This window comes from Falco naumanni, chromosome 10 (genome assembly GCF_017639655.2).
Source record: "Falco naumanni isolate bFalNau1 chromosome 10, bFalNau1.pat, whole genome shotgun sequence".
In the NCBI taxonomy this organism is placed as follows: domain Eukaryota; kingdom Metazoa; phylum Chordata; class Aves; order Falconiformes; family Falconidae; genus Falco; species Falco naumanni.
This window is the reverse complement of record NC_054063.1, coordinates 30619182-30642371: the sequence shown is the minus strand read 5'-3', so window position 1 is coordinate 30642371 and position 23190 is coordinate 30619182. Positions and strand designations below refer to the sequence as shown.

The 23190-nt window shown below is 46.7% G+C and overlaps 2 long non-coding RNA genes and 3 other non-coding genes across 5 annotated transcripts; 4 read left to right on the top strand and 1 right to left on the bottom strand.

Moving 5' to 3' along the window:
* LOC121094632 lies at window positions 1–23025 on the bottom strand. Its single transcript, XR_005829909.1, has 4 exons — window positions 23014–23025; window positions 13583–13588; window positions 9510–9517; window positions 1–1113 (listed from the first exon to the last, which is right to left on the bottom strand). It is a non-coding gene; the product is annotated as an uncharacterized LOC121094632 (long non-coding RNA).
* On the top strand, window positions 1111–5346 carry LOC121094631. The gene is made up of 4 exons (XR_005829908.1): window positions 1111–1592; window positions 2438–2573; window positions 3269–3396; window positions 4754–5346. It is a non-coding gene; the product is annotated as an uncharacterized LOC121094631 (long non-coding RNA).
* On the top strand, window positions 1291–1382 carry LOC121095275. The gene has a single exon (XR_005830046.1). It is a non-coding gene; the product is annotated as a small nucleolar SNORD12/SNORD106 (small nucleolar RNA).
* LOC121095277 lies at window positions 2274–2366 on the top strand. Its single transcript, XR_005830048.1, has one exon. It is a non-coding gene; the product is annotated as a small nucleolar SNORD12/SNORD106 (small nucleolar RNA).
* On the top strand, window positions 3105–3197 carry LOC121095276. The gene has a single exon (XR_005830047.1). It is a non-coding gene; the product is annotated as a small nucleolar SNORD12/SNORD106 (small nucleolar RNA).
* Window positions 23026–23190: the final 165 nt, after the last annotated feature.

Genomic DNA, 23190 nt, shown 5'->3' with positions numbered 1-23190 from the left:
AGCGCGGGCGGGGCCGGGGCGGGCCCGGGGGCCCTATAAATCGCCTCGCTCGGGGCTCGTCGTCCTCTTGCTCCGGTGAGGCTGAGGTGGGTGTTGGTTGTGGGGGGTGGCGGGGCTGGGGGGTGCGGGTGTCCTCTCCCGCCGGGCCTCCCCGCCTGAGCTGGCTTTAGGCGGCCGCCGGCGGCACTTCCCTGTCGGTCCCGCTGAAGGAGCGGCCGCGTGGGCTGGCGGCATGGCCGCCTCTCCGCCCGGCCGCGGGGCCTCGGGCCCGGTCGCACATGGGCCCGGTGGTGTTTCCCGGCGGGCGGCCGCGCTGGCGGGGCTGGGGGCAGCTCCCTGCCCGGCCGGGCGGCGGTGGGGGTCGCTCGCTGCTCAGGCCAGGTCGCGCCTGAGGCGCAGCGGGGTCCTGCGTGCCGTGCGGGCGGGGCCCCGGCCTCTGGCAAGTGGGCCATGCTAGGCCCTTAAAGTAACGCTTCTCACTGTTTGAAAGTGCATATATATATATATATGTGTGTGTGGGTTTTTTTAAGAGTTACAGGGTTGCTCCTGCAAGGCCTTGCCGGGTCGGTGTCCCGTGAGGCTTGGCAGCAGCGCGGGGGGGGCCGCAGAGCGCTGCCTGCCGCCGGAGCCATGCGGCCGGGCCCTTTGTGCCTCCTCTCGCTCCCTGTGCCAGGTGGCACATCCAGCTGGGCGAGAAGCCTGCGGCCTGGGCACGGTATGGGTTGATGGCCTCAGCCCCTGGCGGGTGCCCCCTGGCCGCAGGACTGGGACTAGGCCTCGCTGGAGGCACACGGCGTTCTACTGCGGCCCTGCATGGGGCAGGGCTGGCCTGGCCGCCCTTGGAGGGGACGCTGGTTCTGGACTTTCCAGCCCTGCCCCTTGCTGGTGGGTGTGCGTTGGTGGTCACCGCATGGGCGATGCCATGTTCGGCCGAGCTGTTCCCTCTACCTGAGATCTGACCGCAGCATTTACTGCCCCATATGTGACCTGCTTTTGTGTTGGCAAGGTGGAAGTCTCACATGGCCATAAAGCCTAAGCCTGTAAGAGTGCATAACCTGTTATTTCTGCCTGCCGCACTTTAATTTCTATCTGTCTTGCTGCCTTGTGCTCTACCTGTATGTCAGTGGTGTTTCTCTGGACTTCTGCAGTTTCCCCTGTCCCATGAGGCCACTGAGCATGCCAGCCATCCAGCTCTTTCAAGGGAAGGATTTGCATGAATTAACTTGCTATGGGGGAGGTGGGAATGGCACAGCTGCTGTGAGTGTGCAGCCACCAAAGCCCAGGGGCCTCGCTGGTGTAAGTGATGACTGAACTTTTTTCCCCATCAGAGCGACAGTGTTGATTTCTTACTGTTCAAGCCAGATCACATCTGATGCACCAGCAGGGGAGTGCTGCTCTGTCCCACACCCCAGCAGGGCCTGGTGCTAACTGTTGTTCCCTTTGGTTTTACTCACAGCGTTCTGCAGAGGCAGTGGGGGTGTTGAGCCTCTGGGAGACCTGATGTGATGGCTGTAGCTGATGGAAATAAGTATGTGATGAGGGCATTTGCCTGGTTTGCTCTACCATGCTTGAGCCTTCAGCAAGTAAAAATGGTAAGTCCTTAAAGTAGCTGTTGATCACTTGTTTTAATTAAATTAAAAAAATTTGGTGGGCAAGTACCTTTCTGTAAGAAGTTGCTTCTAATTTGTTCCTGGAGACTGATGTGTAAAATTTGAGCGTTAGCCAAGATGATGTAGAGGTGAAAGTATAGTTTTCCTCGTGCAGAAGCATTGCAACAAGGTCCTTTGTGCCTCCTGTTGCTGCTGTTCCAGCATGTCCAAGGTAGCAGGTGTGGCTAGTGAACAGGAACCAGCAGGGCAAGGAATCTGTAAGCTGCATCAGGACAGGCTGAGTGGGAGCAGGATGATGGTTTACAAGCTTTGTCCCGTTCTTTTCCCTGATGCATTTATTCTGTTCAGAGCTTATGTTAAGGACACCCTGCATAGGGACATGCAGGTAGGTGGGGCTCAGAGCAGCTTCCCCAGCAAGGGACAGGAGCCAGCCTGACTGCAGAGTCCCTTTGGAAGAGAGGTGGTGGTTTTTCTGCCTCACTCCTTGCTGGCCAACTTAAGGGAGTGTGAGGGGATTGCAGGTGTGCAGTGGTGGCCATATACCAAGTGTGCATGGCTTTTCCACTTCTGCTGTTAGTTCACTCAGTCCCTGTGGATCTGCCAGGCAGGGTGGGAATGTGGTGCAGCTGCTGTGAGTGTGCAGCCACCAAAGCCCTGGGCCTCGCTGGTGTAAGTGATGACTGAACTTTTTTCCCCATCAGAGCGACAGTGTTGATTTCTTAACTGTTCAAGCCAGATCACATCTGATGCACCAGCAGGGGAGTGCTGCTGTGTCCCACACCCTGGCAGGGCCTGGTGCTAACTGTTCCCTTTGGTTTTACTCACAGCGTTCTGCAGAGGCAGTGGGGGTGTTGAGCCTCTGGGAGACCTGATGTGATGGCTGTAGCTGATGGAAATAAGTATGTGATGAGGGCATTTGCCTGGTTTGCTCCACCGTGCCTGAACCTTCAGCAAGTAAAAATGGTAAGTCCTTAATGTAGCTGTTGATCACTGGTTTAAATTAAAGATGGTGGGCAAGCACCTTTCTGTAAGAAGTTGTTCCTGGATACTTTACTGATGTGTAAAATTTGAGCATTATCCTAAGGTAATGTAGAGGTGAAGTACAGAGGTTTTCCTTATCAGTGCAGGCTGAGCGGGAGCAGGATGATGGTTTACAAGCTCTGTCCTGTTTGTTTCCCTGATGCATTCATTCTGTTCAGAGCTTATGTTAAGGACACCCTGCATAGGGACATGCAGGTAGGTGCTGCTCAGAGCAGCTTCCCCAGCAAGGGACAGGAGCCAGCCTGACTGCAGAGTCCCTTTGGAAGAGAGGTGGTGGTTTTTCTACCTCACCCCTTGCTGGCCAACTTAAGGGAGTGTGAGGGGATTGCAGATGTGCAGTGGTGGCCATATACCAAGTGTGCATGGCTTTTCCACTTCTGCCGTTGGCTGCCAGGCAGGGTGGGAATGTGGTGCAGCTGCTGTGAGTGTGCAGCCACCAAAGCCCTGGGCCTCGCTGGTGTAAGTGATGACTGAACTTTTTTCCCCATCAGAGCGACAGTGTTGATTTCTTAACTGTTCAAGCCAGATCACATCTGATGCACCAGCAGGGGAGTGCTGCTGTGTCCCACACCCCAGCAGGGCCTGGTGCTAACTGTTCCCTTTGGTTTTACTCACAGCGTTCTGCAGAGGCGGGGGGGGGTGTTGAGCCCCTGGGAGACCTGATGTGATGGCTGTAGCTGGCAGAGATAACTCTGAGGTGCCTGGTTTGCTCCACTATATGTGTTCCTTGGACAAGGCTGTAATGGTAAGTCTTTGGTCCACCTATGTTTGTTGGTTTAAATTTAAAGGGAAAATCGCCTTTCTGCAGGGCAGTTGCTTCTGTAGTGCTTTGACCAGTTAAGTGTCCCTGGAGGTTAAGTTTCCTTTTGCCGTCTTCCCTGAAAGGATTTGTTCGTGGTTCTGTATGTGAGATTTATCAAATGTCATTGATTACCTTTTAATGTTCAGCTGAAGAGCTTTAGACTTTTTTTTCCCCCCCCCCATTGCGTTGGCAATGCTTATGCAGAGTTCTGTTTTTAGCCAAATTGACTGCACAGATGCAAGATGCTTCTGTTCCTCATGTGGCTGTATGTTGAGGCTACACACTCTTGTAACTCTGTTGCGTGTAGCATACATGTAGTTTCCCTGCTTTGAGGGGTGGGCAGCACTGGAGGGTGCTGTCTGCCCATACCACAGTGACACTGATTGTATAACACTATCTGATGTGTAAAAGACTTGAGGATGAAAAGTGAAATAATTCCTGCTTTCAGGAGATCTTGAGTAAATGGTAGAGAGCTCTTGACAGGTTTCAATTTAACTTTGAGGGCATTAGCATAGCTTTTTTGTTTTGCCCCACGTAAGCAGTGTTAAAATGTGGTGGTGCTTGAAGTCAGGGAGCTTTGGGTTTTGGGTTTTTTTTTGTTGTTTTTTTTTTTTTTCCTGCCCACCCCCCAATGGGAGGTTCTCTCAATGCCTTGGACAAATGTGGATCAAAGTTTGCTTCCAGCAGTGTGTCTACTTGCAAGAGAGGGATTGCTTTTGCTGTTCTTTTTTTTTTTTTTAAGGTGAACAGTGTGCAATTGAAAATTCAGCTGTCTGATTAGGATTTCAATAATTCTGTAGAAAATGTGCTTAACAGAGCTCTTCCATTGGATAAACTACTGCTGTTGTTGCTGGCTTCACTCAGTTACAGCCTTGTGTTACTGTTCAGGTGCCTGTTGTGCAGCTATTGTCTCTCCAAGGAGGATGAAGTCTCCTTGGTAGCCTGTATCTGTGAAGAGTGTGAATGTAACCATTCTGTATGGTACTCTTGAATTCAGAAGGAGTATGGTCTGTGTCAGAAGGTGAAGCTGGTAGAGCTGACCAAAGATGTTACATTACTCCAGTATTCTCTTCTCAGTCAGCTCCCCCAGGCTTTTATCAAGGGCTACTCCAAAAGCCCCAAAACTGCAAACAATGCAGTTTGAAGAGCACACCCTGTCTGCAGTGCCTAGCAGTGAAGAAGTTTTTGATGTTTGCAGAGCAGCCCTGGCTGTCTTGTTTTTTTGGGGGGGATTTGAAAGCTATGTATTTGCTGTTTGTGGCAGAGTGGACTGACAAAATGTTGGCTGTTTTCTTGACAGGTTGAGATTTGTCAGAAGTTGTCCTGGGACCTGCTGTGATTTCAGTGTACTAGCAGAAAGCGGTCTTCTGCTAATGATGTCCCTCTCCATGCTGCTGCCTGTGATCGTGATCCCTTGTCTAAGCTACAGCATTCACATCACCCTGCAACAGCTCTGGTCTATTCTCAGAGCTAGCAGGAGTGATAAATGTGTCCTGCCAGCTTAAGGGCGAAAGGGTGTTAAATTTTTCTTTCCCTTGGTATGAGGCGTTTAACTGCAATGGATTCTGGAACTTGCTGCATGTTTAATGTAATTGGATGTTTTTGTCTGCAAGGGCTGCATTCATCACCTAACAGCTGTTGTTATCCTACCAGGATTATTAAAAACAAGGAATGCTCTCTTTGAAGAGCAATTGTCAGGTATGGGAGGATGGCCTTCTGTGTAAGGAGGGGGTGGGATTCAAGTCTTGGCTCTCCCCTGTTACCTGGAAAGGTTTGGAAATATATTATTGGCAGCCTGTGAAGTGGGGAAGGGGTGTCTTTACTGCAGCGCAGTGTACGTTTCTGTACTGTTTAGAGCCTATTTTTAATAAAATAAGAGTACTGGGTAGAACTCGGCTGGTGACTGAAATTCTCTTTACACACCTTTAACAGTCAATTTCTGGATCTCCTAATAGTTTTTGGGAGTTGAGTGGCAACAGTGCTTCTGTGTAGTGGTTGCTTTACATACCTGCTGCCTCCAGCTAGGAGAAGGGCATGATCTCATGGCAATGTAGCTTCACATACCCTGAAGGAAAAGTGCTTCACTGAGACTTGTGGCTGCTGCTGTGCTGCAGGAAGTGTCATGGGCATGGCTCTGTACACAACGGCTGGGTGCTAAAGGTCAACAACAGGTCTGTGCTGGACTGAGGGGAGAGGTGTAGTATGTACTTTGGCTCTGTTTGGACAAGGACTCCCATAGCTTCTCCCTTAGATCCTGTTGCTGAGAGCAGCTGGTGTAAATGATTCAGTGGGGGGATTTTAGCTGGCCTGCTAAAAGGTGTAGATTAGCATGTTTATAGGTAAGTCACTGGCTTTGCAAATTCTTGCGTACATGAATTGCAGAAAGGTGACAGCAGTCTGGGAAGGTAGGGAAGCTGATGTCAGCTTATGTGAGGATTTGAACATTTCCCTGGTGCAGTGTGTTCAGCTAGTAGGGGATGACTCTGCTTCTGGTGAGAGAAACTTAATGGCAGATGTTCATTCAGATCGTGCAGCCTTCCCCTGGATGCTGTTTGGCAAACTTCCAGGTTTGCAGAGCAGGAGAATGAAATGAGAATTGTGCTCAAGTGCTGAAGTAGGGAACCACTAAAGAGGAAGCTAAAGGCTTTTCCAATACCTAATTTCCTAATACCAGAGAGGCAGTCAGGAGCCCTAACATATATTGCTTCCTATACCTCTGACTTTCAGATCAATTGACTACACATCTGGCAGCAGTAGAGGTGAAAAATCTGTCAATGCACCTGTGCTGTGTGGTGTCTGCACGCAGAAAAGGATTGAATGGAGTGTCTGCTCTGCAGGGAGGGAGAAGGCATCTTCCATCTGCTGTGCCCATTAGCCTGGAAGTCGGTGGTGTCTGCATGATGCACAAACAGGCCGTGGCAGATGCTTCATGCAGGTCCTCATCTGGTACCATTTGTACACCCCACTGGCAATGCAAATGAAGTAAATAGCCCCTTCAGATCAAGCTGGTGGGAAGAATTGGGATATATATTAATGCAGTGTCTCAGCAGGTTCGGATTCAAATCCCTGGCCTAATGAAGTAGCTGTTCCCCATATGCCGCTGTTGGGAAGCAGCGCAGCAGGTACATGCCTTTTGGATGGGGTTAAAGACCAATCCCCCCAGCAGCCTCATTAGGTTCCTGAGGAGCAGGGCTCCCCTGGCAGCTGTTGAAGCTTCCTGGGTTGCTAGTTCTGGGCCTGAGGAAGCTTGTAACTGATGGGTCGTACATGCTAGATGCCAGCTTGAGGGGTTGCTGCCTGTACACAGCTGGGTGCACATGCAGGGGCTGCAGTGAGCTGGGCTGGTGAGCTGGCTAGCCTAGTGGTGACCTTTGGCTTAAAGCAGCTCAAGGGCATAAGTGAGGCATGGCTAACAGGCTGAGGAAATGCTTAAGCAATGACTTCCTGCAGCATTTGAAGTGTTACTGTGTCACTTTTACTGCCTGGTAGCAACAGCGTAATTAATATTCTAATATTGGACTGGAAGCTACCAGCCACAAGTTTAGAGGCTATTTCTGCTACTTACAAGCTTAAAAAACTCAGTGGTTTTGGGGGGGATTTGGTATCTGAGCTAATGGTGGCCTTTAGCATGTATGTTTAGAAGCAAACTGCAACAATGGAGGATTAGCTATTAATTAGCATTCAAAGCAGTCTTCCATTAAAAACTGGGTAGAGATTTTTCTCGTTAGTATAAGCAGCATGATCTCTTGAAACAACATATTGATGAGGGATCAGAACTGCTGCTAATGTAATTACTTTCATAATCTAATGAGGATACATACCAGCAAGCGTGCTCTAGGGTGTGAAAGTGCTGGTTGCCCAGTGGGAGCTGTAAGGACAGATGTAGTTGGAAAATGTTCTTTACAGTTTTTATTACCTCTCCAAGGCAAGTTGCTTGGGTTGAGATTCAAGCACTGCTGCTCTTGCATGTATGCATAGGGATGGAGGACAAAACTGCCTGGGGATAACGGATCCACTGTGGGCAACCTGTGAATGGTCTCTAGCCTGGATGCATGGGCTAGCTGGAGGAGCCATATGGCATATGAACTTCGGCGTGGAGCTCTCTGACCTGGCATCTGTAGAGGGTGCTGTGAGCATGCGTTGCCCAAAGCTTAGTAAGGGCCAGGTGGAATTTCTGCACCAAACCGTCCATTTGGAGGGTTCTTTGCGTATGTAGTCGGGATTCTTTCACCTTACCCCTATAGCAATGTGCTGTAATATCCCTCTGGACCAGTGGTCATTAGCTTATCTGAAAGAACAAGAAGTTTGACAAAGTGGAGACAAACCCTGAAAGTAAAATCTGAACTTGTCAGAGGCGCTTATTTAGAGGAGTTAGAGGTGGAGGAAGTCTTCTGTGCTGAAAGGCTTTTGCTTCAAAGCTCTCATCTGCTGGAGTTTCTGGTGTGCCTGCAAACAGCTGGGTACCTTGCTGTGGCTTGAATTTACATCTGTGTCTTTCTTCTGGAGCCAGTTTGGGTCTGGAGAGCATCCCCTAGCACTCCTTCCACACCTTTGCTCCAAATTCCCACATACAGCGCTTAAAAAATGTGATTGTGACTGCCTTTACCAAAAGTCTGTCTGGACAGAGTTTCAGGAAAATGAGGATATATGGTGAGCACAGACTGGCAAAAACAGGCTGCGGGGAGTCGTATTCTTTAGTGCCGTAATGTCTTTTTTTCTGCTGTATGGAATATCCTACCTACAGCTGCTGCTCCAAACACCCTGGGTAACGGAGAGCTGGCTGAACTTGCCTGTGGCCAGCTGTGGGCTCTCGGCAGCATTGTGTGCTATAGGCTCAGATAACTTTCAGGTGTGTAACCATAAGTTATTCAAATACTTTTCAGCTACAGTGGACTTCCTAGTACAACTGTTACAGCTGAGTAATGAAGTAGGCCTCCCGGTTAATAAAGAAACCATCAAACAAACTGTTCTACATATATTCCCATGCATGGAGGGAAGATGACCCCATTTGAAAATCTCTTAATATAGCCCTTTGATAAAAGATACAGGGGGAGAGGTTTAACACTGAATTTAAAGCAATTTAAAGGTTTCTTCCTCAAAGCTGTCCTTAGCATTTGTTGTCCCATTGCCTGCCTGACTTCTGCATGATCCGGAGTGTCTGCTGGTTGTTTTGCATGTGAAGATGAAGGCCAGGAGGTATGTTTTGGACAAAGGCTGGCTTACAGCTTTTCCTCTGCAGAGAGCTCCCTACTAGCTCTCAGAGGCTGGCAAAGGATAATCACAGCATGTCCAGAGGTCATATTCTGCTGCTGTGAAGTGGCTGAACAGGGCAGTGAGGATTAAGGCAGAATTGTCAGTTATAGCAGGAGGAGACAATACTGCATGTACTTCTGTAATTTTCTAAAACTGAAATCTGGAGTCACTCACTAGGCTGGTATGTTTAAGTAAATGTTTACTTTTCTCAAACAGCTCTGTTTCTTGGTGCCATGAGCATTCGAGAGGAAAATAGCACAGATTATTTCTCTGTCTGATGTTGCTTTTAATAGACATGTTTTCATACACAGAGACACACTTAACATTTGTATTCCCAAAAATACAGGCATCTTTTTGACTGCATGGTGATTATTATATTCTTTTTGAGACCCACCTGTTAAGTAGCTGCATTAGCTTATGGGATAACACAATCCTTTTACTCATTGCTGCTTCTACTCTTTGCATTATTTTTTCTGCTTCCATCTCTGCTTAGTGATAGACTTAAGTTATCTGACACATCAGCTGTGTTGACAGGTTAGATGTTACCCTGGACAGCAATGAAGCAAAACTTGGTTTTGTGGTTGCCCTAGGAAGATCCAGGTTTCAGGACGCTCAGACTGCCCCACAGGCAGTAAGGGGAAGGCTTTTTGAAGCAAAGGGTTTCTTCTACAGCATCCAGGGTTTTAAAGAGCTGTTCTGCAGTTATGAACTTCTGTTCCTCTTCCACCCCTTTTTGCCAGATCCCTTGCAGTGGTGGGGTGAAGCCAAGTGTCTTGGTTCAGCCTGAGTCTCTGCTTTGGCACTGTGGAGACTGCTGGTTTGTTATAGCACCTAGGGTTCCCAGGCACTTCACCATCTAAGTGTTGGGTGTAAGGTGCAGTTAGGGATGAGACCCTTTGGCACTGGCTGTCTTCTGGAAGCCTTCATCTTGCAGAAAACTGCAGTTTATGTCCCTCTTGCTGAGACTTTTCTTGCTCGGGCCACCTGGCTGATCCTCAGGTCAGCTCACGCTGCAGAGGGAGGACTGGTGCTCTTTCAGTGGGGTGAATGGACAGGGGACAGTGAGAGAGTGACCTTTTCGGAGGTTCCCAGTACATACTGCCAAAATCTCCCCTTTGCCTTGTGATAGCTACCAAAGACTGGTGCTAAAGCCTTCTAGGCTGTTCCACAGTAAATTGCTCTGGAGAAAAGTGCTGGAGTAGGTTCTCTTTGTGTTTACAGAAACAGGTACTCTGGGGTCTGAAAAAATTCTTTTCACCTGTTTTCTCTGCTCAGTGCCAGCATGAGGCTAGCAAGGGCTGGATGTGGCCCCTGCCACAAGCCTTTCAGTGACTGAAACGGGCTCAAGTCTTTAATAATGTGAATGGGAAGCACCTGGCACCTTGCAGGTAGTAACAGAGTTGCCTTGGTGATAGGTAAATATTCTTTGTGCAAGACCATATTCATGGTATAAATTGAAACAATTCCATTATATTCCCTAAGATTTATTTGGGTTCGCAGAAACGGGTTCAGGGCCATTTCTATCTGTTACCTGAGAATCTGCCTGATTTTTTTAGTGTTATATTTAGAAAAATTGTCCGCTGGATAGTCTGCACTTCACTGTGCCTGTCGCTTGCTCTGTTTGGTTTTGAATGCTGTGGGTGGGTCACCTTGAAGCCTTCCTTCTAGTGCTGAGAATAAACTTGACTTCCTTAGTCTCTTTTTCAAAGCAAATACTAAAGCCAGGGGCTGTCCTAATTTCTGTACTTTGTGCAGACTCCCTTGAGTTCACATAACTTTCCTCAGCGAGGATGGCCAGGGCCAGAAAGACTCTTGGAGATATGGTCTCAGCGTTGACTGCATGAAGAAGCAAGGCATGCTTGCCATCCCTGACCGGGTGCAGGTGTCCTTCCAGCGGGCTGAGGAGGCTCAGCTGGTGCACGAGGGTGGGAGGTGAGCAGATGCAGCCGCTTGCCCAGATGGATTCCCTGAAGCCCATTCCTGAAATCTGCCCTCTGAAGGTGGGGCAGTATGTCAGTGCCCTGGGGTGTGCACACGCTCTCCATTCCACACATGATTGCATTTCCCGCTGTGGGTGGCTGTAGTGTCTTCAACAGCCTATTGCTTCTGGATCTGGGCTGCTCTTCAATTGAAAGGGTGAGGCTTGTGCTTTTGATCCTCCCACAGATACTGGAATGCTTGCACATCAGGCCAGGATAGAGCCTGGCCTGTAAGCAGCAGCTAACTTCTGGATACCATTTCTCAGTGAGAAGAAATACTAAGCTCTACTTCTGCCCTTGTTTAGTAGCTTGGAGTATGTGCATTTTCTTTGTGCTGCACAACTGCCTTACACCCACCAATTTTCCCAAATCCAGCTGGAGAACTTAATGGCTGGCTGATGAGGAAAGACGATTGCTATCTCAGGCAAGTGGTTGCAAACCATCTGCAGGCCCATGAGATTGTTGCTGTAATTGTCACATGTTACACTGGCTTAATCTCCATTCATGTTTGCAAGAATTTTGTCTACCATGAGGAGGTAAAAACTTTTTTCCCTGAGATATAGCACTCATGGGAAAAGGTCTACCATGAGAGTGAAGCAGTTTTTCAACAGATGTGGATGAGACCTTTGATACCAGCAGTTCCAAGCAGACTTCTCCTTTGAGTATTCACTGTTGCTTTTTTTACAGCAGGATATTTATAGGTGCAATTTTCTTGGAAATCTACAGAGGAGGGCTGGAAGTGTCTGAGAAGTTTTGTTAGTCAGCAATTTATATTGCTGTGGAAACACCTTAGCAGGGCTTGGGAAAACTGCCTGGAGAAAAAGGTGGTTGCCAAAGATGCTAACAGCGATGCGTATCTCCTGTTGGTTTTTAGCTTACCTAAACTTATCTATCAGGCACATGCTTCACAAGAGTTGTGTCGTGACAGTGACACATATTTTGTGCTGCTGGTCATGATTTCCTTCTGTAAACCCTCTCGGTCACTCCCCTAAACTGTGACACATACTCCCTGCCAGTCTGCCTTCTGATCCTGGATGGTATGCTGGGTGCCAGAGTGGCATTGGAAGTCCTTGTAAGTGAGGTTGCTGGCTGTAAAGGTAAGTAGCAACATCAGTGGGGGTGAGAGGGATGCTGATGAGGTCTCCTGTTTCAAAATGAGTTTCAGTGACTTCGTGAATATATTTGCATGCAAACCTGGCTTCTTTTCTAGCAGAGATGACCAGGTAGATCTGCTGTTACGTAGGCCTTTGGCAAGTGGAAGGCTTCGTGAGGAGGGGTCAACTTCTGATTTGTCTTGTTAGTATATAAAGCAGATATAAATCTGCTTCTTGCAGTTCTTTTCCTGCCCACGCCCCCAGCCTTGGAGAAAAGTACTTGCAGGAATAGAGCAGAGAAGGGGGGAAGCACAGGTGGGTTTCTTCAGTGACAGCAAGCAGAATCAGGGCTGGGTGTGACTGTCAGACTTGTGGCACAGCTGCTGGGTGCAGGGTTCACAATGCTATGTGGACTGGATGCAACAGGCTCAAAGGATGTCACAGCTGTTGCCTGAGAGATGTGGTGCAGCTTTTTCCTTCCAAGTGGCAAGTGGGTGCCTCTCTTACTCTGTTGCTGGCTGCTGGAAATGGCATTGCTGGGTTCTCCCCTGTGCTCTTTTTGTTATTTTTTTCTTTAAAAAAACCAGAAAGGTCACAGTTTCCCATGAGCTGCCTTCTCCCTGTCTGAATTGTGACAGGGAATCTAACACGGGTATCTATCCATGGCTGAGCCTAATGATTTTCCCTCATATGGAAGAGGAAGGGTCACCCTTATCTGGGTGTTGTCAGATATTCCCTCTGATGGTGGGCGTCTGTCTGTCCATCACAGCATTGTTTCCCCCCCCCTCCGTGGCTCAGGAGCTGAGAGGAGGAAGATGCAAAGCTGCACAGGGGGTCTGCAAGGCTAACAGAAGACAGGATCTCTCAGGCCTTCAGGAATGCACCACTGGGTTCAGCCACGTGTAAGAGGCTTGTTGACGAGTTGTGGTTTCCTGTAGGTTTGCCTGATCCTTAAACCCCTATAGGATCCCTGAGAGATGACGGGGCTAGTAGCCCTGTAGCGAGAATTGTAGTGATGGAAGTGTTAGGAGGATCTCACAGGGTTTATTCATTTCCCTCATACTGGGAGCAGAAACCTCAGGAGCTGGAACAGTCCTCATGTCCTGTGAGATCTGTATGAGTAGGCATGGTGCTCTGGCTCTTGGCTTCTGCAGCTGTAACTCATCCAAGTTGCTGTCAGAGTTAGTTGTGAGTTGTCTAAAGCAGATCAGTTGGCAGTCTTAACTTTTCTTGCAGAAGCAAAAATTCGTTTTGGCCCCTTGGGCCATGTTGCAAAGGACTGTGTACAACTGGACTGTGTAGTCCTGGTAAGAGATGTTACGTGGCTTAGCTCCTCTGTTTTTATGCTAACATGGACCCAATTTATGCTGGTATAATGATGATTAAGAATCTAAGTGGAAACTGTGTAAGAGGGAATCTCTCCAGGAAGCTCAGCAGCTGTGTAAACCTCTGGATTAGAGGAGAGCTAAGAAAAAAAATTCTTTATTAAAATAGTGACTCTGGCCCCTTAGCAATACCCTTATAATCTTCATGTCATCTTATTCAGGGACCTGTTGTCAGAGCACTAAGCATGTGGAGGTGGAAAGATCTCGTGGGGTGAACTTCTTTTGCTTTGTTTTTGCCTTCAAGTTGGTGGTTAAATAAACAGCAGTTACACAATTTTCCCAAAGCTGAGCTTTTTGTACCTAAGTGAAGGCAGTGGTTGTAGGTAGGGGGGGTTGGTTTCATGCTGAATGTTGATGACATGTTTTACTGGGCAAATACTACTGATAAGAAATGATAAGAAATAAAGGACTCCCACACTACAGTCTTCTGAACGTGCTGTCTAGAAGCATCTCCATCTGCTGAATTGTTTTAGATTGAATTTCTTCTATCCCATATCTTTCCACAAGCCACTAGGAGGTCTTTAATATGCTACTTCCTACAGTTACAGTAAGAAAAATATAGCAAGTTTCTTAGCAATGAAAACTAAAATCGATCGGAAATAGCTTAGTGGAGTTTTACAGGTTGTTAATGTAAAACACACTTTAATATCAAGGGGAAGAAAAATGTTTTCCTCACATACTTAATTTTTTATCTTGTTTACAAGATTTTTCTTCATGTAATTTATGGCATCATTTTTCATGGGTCTGTGCAGGAGTCTGGGTATTCAAAAGAGGAATGTGCTTTGAGAAGTAGATCAAATTATTTCTCCCAGAATTTTATAATGCACACCTGGGTATAGTTGAAATAGTAAAAAAGTTTGTTTGATTTTTTTTTTTTGGGGGGGGGATCAGTGCACCTTATTCCAAATAAAATAAAGCAAAATTTTTTTCTCTTTGCATTTACTAAATTGCAAAGTGACCTGTGCCTTGGTGACTTCGTTTTGCCTGTGGAACATAAATGCTTGACTGGTCAATGCCTTCCCCTGCCAGCTTCTGCTCTCATTTAGGAAAATAAATGCAATAGTTTCTGACATGTAAATTGTATCATTTGAGTAAAGCTGTTAAATAGGTGAGGTGGTGTTACAGGTTCTGTTTATTTTCATCCCAGCTGTTACTGCATGCTGCTTCCTAGTTGCACTCAGAAATGCCAGGCACAAAAGGACTGTGCTGAGAGTTGACTTCTGTGAGTTTGGGTCAATGCTTTAGGTTTTGGCTCTATTTTGCATCATATTTCTGTGCTGCTGCTTAATGTTCTGCCAAGTGTTTAGCTGTCATCTGCAGAGACAGGATTTGTGCAGATGGGTGGCCTTGAATCTCTTGTGGAATTATATTCATTGTAGATAAGGCCTCTGGCTTCATCACTTAAGTGGTACCCTATTGTAAATAAATATCTGCTTCTTTGTAGATTAGCTGTAGCTATTAATTTACAGGGGTGAGTTTACTACCTTTTCCCTGGTAAAACAAGGTAAGGTGGGTACATTTCAAGAGGCAATGTGGCTCCAAAACTGAGGGGGAGCCCAGAAACTAGGACTCAGTTGTTCCAGTTCTAGTCCTACAAACGCTTGGTCAAGGAAAAAGACCCAGTGACGACGGGGAACTGCTGGCACAAACAAGGGCTTTTTGGTAGATGGGACCCAGTAGGATCAAGCTTTGCTTACAAGATTGAAACAGTAATTTCCATGCCACTTGGTAGGCAGATTGCACCAGATGTGTCTGACTCATTGCATCCATGACATGCATTGTGCTGCGATTATCTCTGGCAGGCAGAGGTGTGGATCAGACCAGGAGTCCTCCCCTTTGTGGACTCCAGGAACTCTGCACAGCAGAGATTAAACTGGGGTCTGTGCTCTGACCTCTTTGGCTTCTTTACAATTTGACATGTATGAAACAAAGCAGTGTGACTGTGTGATACAGGCAGCACCTGGACCACAGAGATCCAAGACAGTGTAATTGGGAATCAGCTTTTTCTGTTACTGTAGTTACCAGTGCCAGCTAAAAGCTTGGCTAATGTTGGCCGTACTCAACCTGTTTTCCAACTGGCTAATTTAAAATTCTGAAACGTACATTGGCACTAAACCAATTGTCTTTCAAATTTCACCTATCTCAGTCAAATACTAATGTATGATCAGTTTATTGGAGACCATTATTTAAAGCCATGGTCTCTTAGGCTGTGCAATTAACTGGCAACTTAGAAATGGGACCAGTTATAGTAAGCATATCTGCTTTCTTCTGCAGCTTGTATAGCTTGTTACGGAGCCTGGTTAGTCAGAACAGTTATGTTTGTGTACAGTGTAATATTCCAAGTACCATATTTAAGTGTGCTCTTGAATTTGGAGAAGACACATCAGTGTCCTGTGTAAGCAGCGTCTGTACCACTTTAGGATTTGCTTTCATTTACTTTACTTTTTTCCTAACGTCTGGGGAGAGATTTAACAGAGTGAAAAATGTGACCTGAATGACAACTGCATTGAAGAAATTGTACTGAAGACTATTCCCAACTGTTCCTATGTTGTATAGTGTCCCAGGGGACAAGTGGTGCTGTGTCACCCTGGAGCTTGCTGCTGCAACTTGCGTATGACCCATTTGCAATTGCTGACTCATAGAACAGCTCAACTGACTTGACAATTCAGTAAATAAATCAGTGGGGTTTTCTTTATTTGTGGGTGGATTCATTTATCCCAAGTCTTATGCTGCTTGGAAGAACAATACCAATTTTTTATTGTCTGTTTTAGGAAAACCATTGTAAAAAAAAAAACTTTGATGTTTCTCTTGGATTTATCAGTTATAGAAAATGAAGATGTTTTAGCTATTCCATCTTAATCTTATAGATGGCTGCTTGTGAAAATAAAGGGGCCTGGATTCCGGCCTGTGCCAAGTTGCAACTGTTGCCTTGTGACTAAAGAGAAGGAGAATTGGTGACCTGGAGTCCCAGGCTCTTATGTTGAGAACACGTTAGCTGAAGTGATCAGCTTACATGAGGCAGGATGATCTGATGGTGACTGGGAAGACTGATCTTGTGGGGTGTGAACTGGGCAGCTGTTTCTTGGGTATGAGTGCATTTCTTGTTTCTTCTGTAGCATCTCATGCACACTTGGGAGATTCCTCATAGGAAGGGAATAAATGGTCCATGTTAAAGAAGACAAAAAGTTCCATCTTCTAGTTGAGCCACAGGTTCTTTGGAGTGAGGAAAGACCTGCTGGGCGAAGCCCCTTGCTGCGTTATACATGTCCCTGTTGACCTCTTCTATCCTTAAACGGCAGCAGTAAAATCCCGTGGGCTATAGAAGGGGAAGCAATGAGCTGCAGCCGGAGTCAGTGAAGGGAGGGAAGGCTGCTGCTGCCTGCTGCTCCTGGAGCCATCTCGTAGCGTGGCGTGGGCTGCAGGAGAAGCATAGCTGGAGGAGGATGCAAAGGTGCAAGGGCTGAATGAGGAGGCACTTGTCTGTGGAGGCAGCTGGTGAAAGCGTGAGAATGGAGCTTGTTTGGGAGGAATCTGAAAAGTCAGGCACTGCTTTTGACTTAATGTGGGAGAGGGTCATGTCGCTTGTGAAATTGATAAAAGGATTTTAGGCATTGTGTTCTTTCTGCTAGAGAGTGTGCCTTGTGGTAGTTATTCTGGATTTGAAAGATACCCAGAAATGCTTTGTGGAGTCAGGTGTCAACCTGGGCCTTCAGAGACTAGGGGAAAATTCCAGGTTTGATTTGAATGCAAACCTGGTCAAGGTTTGTCTTCTGCTTAGGGGATACAGTGTGGCTTACCTTATTCATAGGATCCCCTCTTGTGGCTCAGACTCTTAGAAATTGTTCCTTTATTTTCTCTTAGGAAAAGAAAACTGAGAGTACCAGGTCCAGAAAAGTTGGCTGGTTTCCTTTCCTTTCCTTTGGGAAAGCAAAAGGCCTAGAAAGAAAACCACTAAAAGCTTTTTATTAAAGTATTTGTCTTCTTATTTTCTAAACAAGACTTCTGGCCACTTTGAACCTTCTCCAACTTTCATTAAAGATAATAGCTTTTTAATGACAACAAGTTTGTTTCATTTATGGCCTGGGTTGAGTCACAGCCCTGCTCTCTATGGAGAGGCAGTATGTGATGGGGTTGTGTAGTGGCTTTTGGCAGAAGAGAGAAGGCTGACACCTGTGTTCTCCGTGCCTATGGCCATGTTTGAATGAGAGGGGTGGGAATTACCTGCTTCTAGCCTGACTTCCCCCCATGGTCTTATAATGCAGCATTATATATGAGAGAGGAGAAGGCAGAATAAGCAGATCATGCTTCCCATGTGTTGGGAGTCTGCTGAAGACAGTAGGTTTTCCACGTTGAGATGAAGCCTTTATCAAGGGTGAATGCTTTTGGGGTTTAAATCCAAGAAGGTGTTTGCTCAGCCATAACTGCTCTGCTGTGGTGCGGATTCTCTCAGCAGTACCTCAGGAGTCTGTATCTTGAGGACAAAACTGGTGAGCTGAAAAACAGCAGATGCTTTGGACCTAGCTGGCCATAGAGTAGGGCTCTGGAGCAGACTGCTGCCCTCTGCTCATGCCCTCTGCGCGCTGTCTGGGAAGCTTATGCGGTTATTTTGCAGCCAGTTGAGGCTGAGTTTTACAAGGGTGACAAAGGCACATCTGAAGAGGTGTGAAGTAGTTGCTGGCCTCCTGAGCACATGCAGAAAAGTCCAGGTCTAACAAGAAGGTTTTTGGGTTTTTTTTTCTGGATGAGATGCTTTTTGGTCCCTGGGTCAGCAGCCCAGTTCAGGTGCGCTGGCCAAAATTCCCTTCAGTCCTACTGAGATCCCGTCCCTTTGTCAGAGTATAGGACTGCTCCTGGGTGGCTTTGTTTAGGACTATTTTGTTCGGTGTCCTTCTCTGACAAAAGACAGAAGAATCTGAAATATATGGATTTACAATCTGATTTTTCTCCAGGAAAATCTCTTGACTCCTTCTTGGTATTAATTCTCCTCCCATGTCTCTGTGTGCTAAAAACTAGCAGATGTGTACAGAAGGGGAATGATGTTTACAAGTCTTTTCACTTCTATTCTAAGGTCTCAAAGGATACTGCAAAGGAGAGAATCACAGTGCAGAGTTTGAAACTCCTCCAAGTAAATTGGCATTAGGATACCTGCAGTTGTATTCTTTGCCTACTGGTCTTGATAAAAGAAAATTCTATCTGAATCTTTTATCAAATAAGCCTTTTTAACACTCAGTGCTTAGTCTTCCTCCCTCTCCTGACCCCTCCAACACTTTTAATTATGGCTTTCTGTACAGGGTGCCTGAGGAAAGCAGGCAGACAGGCATTTAAAAAAAGCAGTAGTGGAAGTAGATCAGCCAGCTCCTCTAGTTCTTACTATTATTATTTTGAGTTTGTCAAGAGAAAGAAGAAAACTTAATTCTTGCATTAGGATATTCACAACATGAGACTCTTCTCTCTTTCTCAGTGCAAAGAGCTTGTTATCTGCCTGTGTGAATTTGTGTTTATCTTGGCCTTAAGTGCATGAATTCATAGTGTGAGCGGGTTGCGTGGGAAAGCAAGACCACGTCCACAGCAGCCATTTCTTTCATTGTGAAAGGTTAGCTCACCTAAAGAAGGACTCGAGAGAAGCAGGACCGGTGAGGAACTGGATGTTAGAAACACAGCTGTAGCAGAGATCACAACGGAGGAGCTGCTGTGGCAGAGTCTGGGATGGTGACACCCCCCCAGCTCAAACTGCTGGCCCGGCAGCCCCTCCTGGCAGGGCAGTTTTTCAACCTACAGGAGCGATGATTAAGGGACAATTCAATGGAGATCTATAAAATCCCGAGTGGCCTTGAGAAAGTAAATGAAAATTGATTGTTCCCTGTCTCTTCCAATACAAGAACTAGAGTTTCAAATTAAATTAGCTGACAGTAGGTTCAAAACATCTTTGTGCCCTGTGTAGCGTAGCATTTTGCTACAAGAGACTGTGGGTGCTGAAAGTTTACGTGGGCTCAAAAAGAGATGGGAGAGAATTGGCGTAAGACATGGACTGAGGCATAGGCACCATCTATTAGGAAATCCTGGAGGTGAAATGGCCAAAAGCGTGAGAGCATTCTGGGGAAATACTGCTATACATTCAACCTATCTTATATTCCCTCCCGGGCGTCTGCTATTAGCCTCTATTGAAGACAGATAGTGGGGGTGATGGGTCTTTGTTTTGACCCAGTGCAGCTTTTCTAGTGGATGAATAAACACAGCTTTTTATCAGCAGCACTCTGAGCTCAAATCCCAGTTTCTGCTCCTTGCTCTGGTATGGTTGGATCGGCTCTGAGGAGTCAGAGGACACCACAGTAGCTTGTGCAAAGGGCATCTTTGGCCTGCCTTGGGCAAGAGCTGGGTGCACTGAGCTTGTGTGCTGGGAGCTGGGGCTGGCAGGCTGGGGACAGCAGCATCCTCAGGGTCTAGGATGGAATGAAGGGCTGAGTTGCTTCAAAGATTTCCTACTGCCAGCGCGTGGGGAGGGGAGTTAAATGCTTGAAACAAACAGTGAAACCTCAGGTGAATGACTTCAATGGAATAGCCAGGCAGGGTAAATTGTGGGAGACAGCCAGGTGTGTCTTGCATGTGTTCCCTCCTTTTCCTGAGCTGTGGACATTTTTTTTTTTTCCTGCCACACAGAGGGAAGGATCTAGGATGGGAAAACATTCAGCCAACTACAGCAACAGGTAGGTGCCATGAACACAAACCCACAGCATTTGCTTTGGCCTTGGAGTGAGGCCAGTTTACCCCTGCTCTGCCTGATTAATCAGGCACAAGAGTAAGGGACCGTTTGGAAGGGAGAGTTGTTAAGAATAACGTGGGGCAGTTCAGTCTCTCTTTGGATTGATGTTGATGGTCCTCTCCTGCTGCATTTTGTCTCCAGTTCAAGCAGGCATGGTGTGGCATAAGAGCAAATGCTGCTGCTCAGCCAGAGCAGCAGCCTTAGAGGAGCAAGAGGAAATGTAGGGCTTGTGTTTGAATATAAATACTGCTGAAAATGAAACAGCTTGTTTCAGAGGATGCTGAGGAACCATTTCATGAAGGGGGTTATCCCCCAAAACAGGATGATGGAATTAGGAGGAAAGGGATAGAAGGTTTTTACCTAACTTTAGGTAAATAAAGGAGCTCAGCTTCCAAAGGGTGGAGGGGTGACAAGAGCTGGCATTAGGTGTTGATTTGTACAAGTGCTGTCTGTGCTTAGAGCAAAGTCCCTGATTACCAACTATCCCAGAAGGTCTCAGCCTCTTGCTGGGTTTCTTGGTTATGGAGTTTTGCTGCTTCTATCGGATTAGTTAGTTGTAGGAAGCTTGATCATTTGCCCCAGCTTTTCTTTGAAAACATTTAAGTTTCTGAGGGTTTCTCTGCTTCCCTGCTGCTATTTAAAAGCTGAGAACAAAGTTGCTATGTGGAACTGGAATTCCTCCTGTGCTTCTCTATGCCCTGCAGGACATAGTCTGTTTTAGGACCACATGTGCTAAAACTCACCAGCAAAGCCTGGAAAAGTATGCCCTTGCACGCTCTGGGTGTGAGATAGGAAAAGCAGCAGATCACAACAGAGACTGCTACAGAAATTGATTTTCAAGTTAGTACCTGTTCACAGCAGCAAAAGTGTAGGTGGAAATACTGACCTTTGCCTCCTTTTGGACGAGTATTGTTGCAATTGCTGTTGATTTGCGTCATGTTCTGGAAAGCTCGTGTGAACTGGTGGTGATTCTTGCTGAAATATAATGAAGAAGCAGAGCATCGCTGTGATAGCCTTGGAGAATGGTTTGTATGAGGTGGCAGCCAGCTCTCCTGTGGCCTTCACATATCTGTAGAAATCAGCTCCAAGAAATCAGATCGTGTGGTTGGCTACTTTCCTTCTATGTTTTTACGTACTTGGCTGTGACAATGGAAAGTAAAATCAAACACTCTAAACCAGAACCTTTTTTTTTTTTTTTTTTTGTTCCTGCAGACTGATAGCTCTGCTAGTTTCCTTATTGCTGGAATGCACAGGAATCCCAAATCCTGCACAAAGGACATAAAATGTAAGGGGCTGTATAAACACAGAACAAAGAAAATACTGCTGTCCTAACGTGTTTGTAATGTATGTATAAATTATCAGGTGATAGGGACATAAAGGCAAATGGCTGAATGCTTGGAAATAGGGTAAATCCTATTTAAAAACCTGGTAAATCCTATCCAGGCTAGATTATCTTTTTTTTTTTTTTTGGGGGGGTGGTGGTGGTGAAGTTATGGCAAAATAAAGTTTAAGAAGGGGTCGGTATTGGACAGCATTCCACAGATGGGTGGATCAGCCTGTGGTGCAGGCATGGACACTGATTAACTACCCAGAGTGAAAGTAAGAGTAGGCTTCCCTTTGTCCCTTGGAAGGGACTTTCCATCTGCAACAACCTCCTGCCCCTCAGAGTTAATGAAGGGAGCAGGAGGGCGTCTGGGAACTGGGTCAGTGGCAGCTCCAGCACAGTGCAGCTTAATTAAGCAAAGGAAAATGAGTGAGAGGGCAGGAACCCCATGTGGTCAGCCAGGAAAGCGGTTGAGTTTGAACAAGCAGATAAAAGCTGCATTTCCACCTGCCCTGGTGAGCTGCCTCTTGATGTTCCCCATAGGTTGGAAGACAGAGTTTCCACTGGCAAGGTCAGCGCTGCAAGCTGTTCTGCTCCTGAACCTCTCCTTGTAAGATGGACTAGCCACATTTCCTTTCTGTAAAGCACACTCACTTGGCTCCAATATCCCTTAGAGGGCTAACGGTCTTGACAACTCTCTTGCAAGAAATCTGTTGCTGGGCTGATGTGGTCCAGCATGGCTTAAGCCACGTTTTCCTTGGCTTCTTTAACATTACCGTCTTCAGAGCCTGTCAGGGAACAAACAGAAACAAACCCTAACCCCCCCCCTCCCTCCCCCCCAGCCGCCCCGGGGCTTATGTCAAACCAGAATGAGGGAGAATTTCTGCTTTCAGACTGGGATTGTGAGATGAGCAACAAAGTTTGCTCCCAAGAACTTGGGTGGGGGTGGATTGAATATAAACCTCCTGAGATGTCTGAACCCAGATCCAATTTTCCTAACAGCGCAGGGTCAGTCAAATTGCAGTCGTTATGTGGATGCGTTGCTTTCCGAGGCTAATTTTCATTCAGTCAGTTCTCTATGCCTCATTAATGTGAAGGTGTTCCTCCTACCTCCACTATTGTTGGGGGGGACACACACAGGACTCGGAGCATGGCAGCATCAGTGCTGGAAACAAACACCTGGGAAGCGCTCTCTGTTACTGCCCCTCAGTTAATTGCGCAAGAGCCACACAGGCCTCTGGTTTGTGTTGACTAATTAGCTGAGTAATGCAATCTCCTTTTGAATGTTCTTCCTGTTCTAGATCAAGAATGAGACATACATTGATTAAGTTACCTACCCGTGGTCACATAGCGAGTGACTCATTGGCAGAGGCAGGAATTAACACCTGGTATCATTAAATTCCTGCTTCCTAGCCCCCATGGCCTCTTGTTTGTAGTGCTCTTCTCTTTCCTCTCCTGGCCTTTTTGCCTCTTGCCCACTACAGGGTATGTTACACGTGTGACTTCCGAGGTCACAGTATCTGACCACTGCCAAGAAAATGAGACATTTTGCTATGGTTTTGACATAGAAAGAAGCTAAAGTTCCTTTTAATTCTGATCTTTTGGGAATGTTTTACCATGTTATCCCTGAGCTGAGGCGCTGGCCCCGGTCTCCTCTGCTCCCATGCCTCCAGCACTGAACATGACAAAGGTGTTAGCCTGTCCTCTAACATTATTTTCTGTTTTTCTAGAAGCATCTTTGCTGCAGTCTCCCTGAAGTGGGAACGCTCTGCCCATACCCACTGTTAGTACAACAGTAATCGGTTGCAAAAGAACCAGTGGGTGGGTCTTGTAAATCCCAGCTCAGTATTCAGCGAAGTATAACATCTGTCGCGATCAATATTTTAGAGCAAGCCTGTTTGATAAAAACTTACAGTAAAGCCTTTAGCTTCCTCCTGAATAG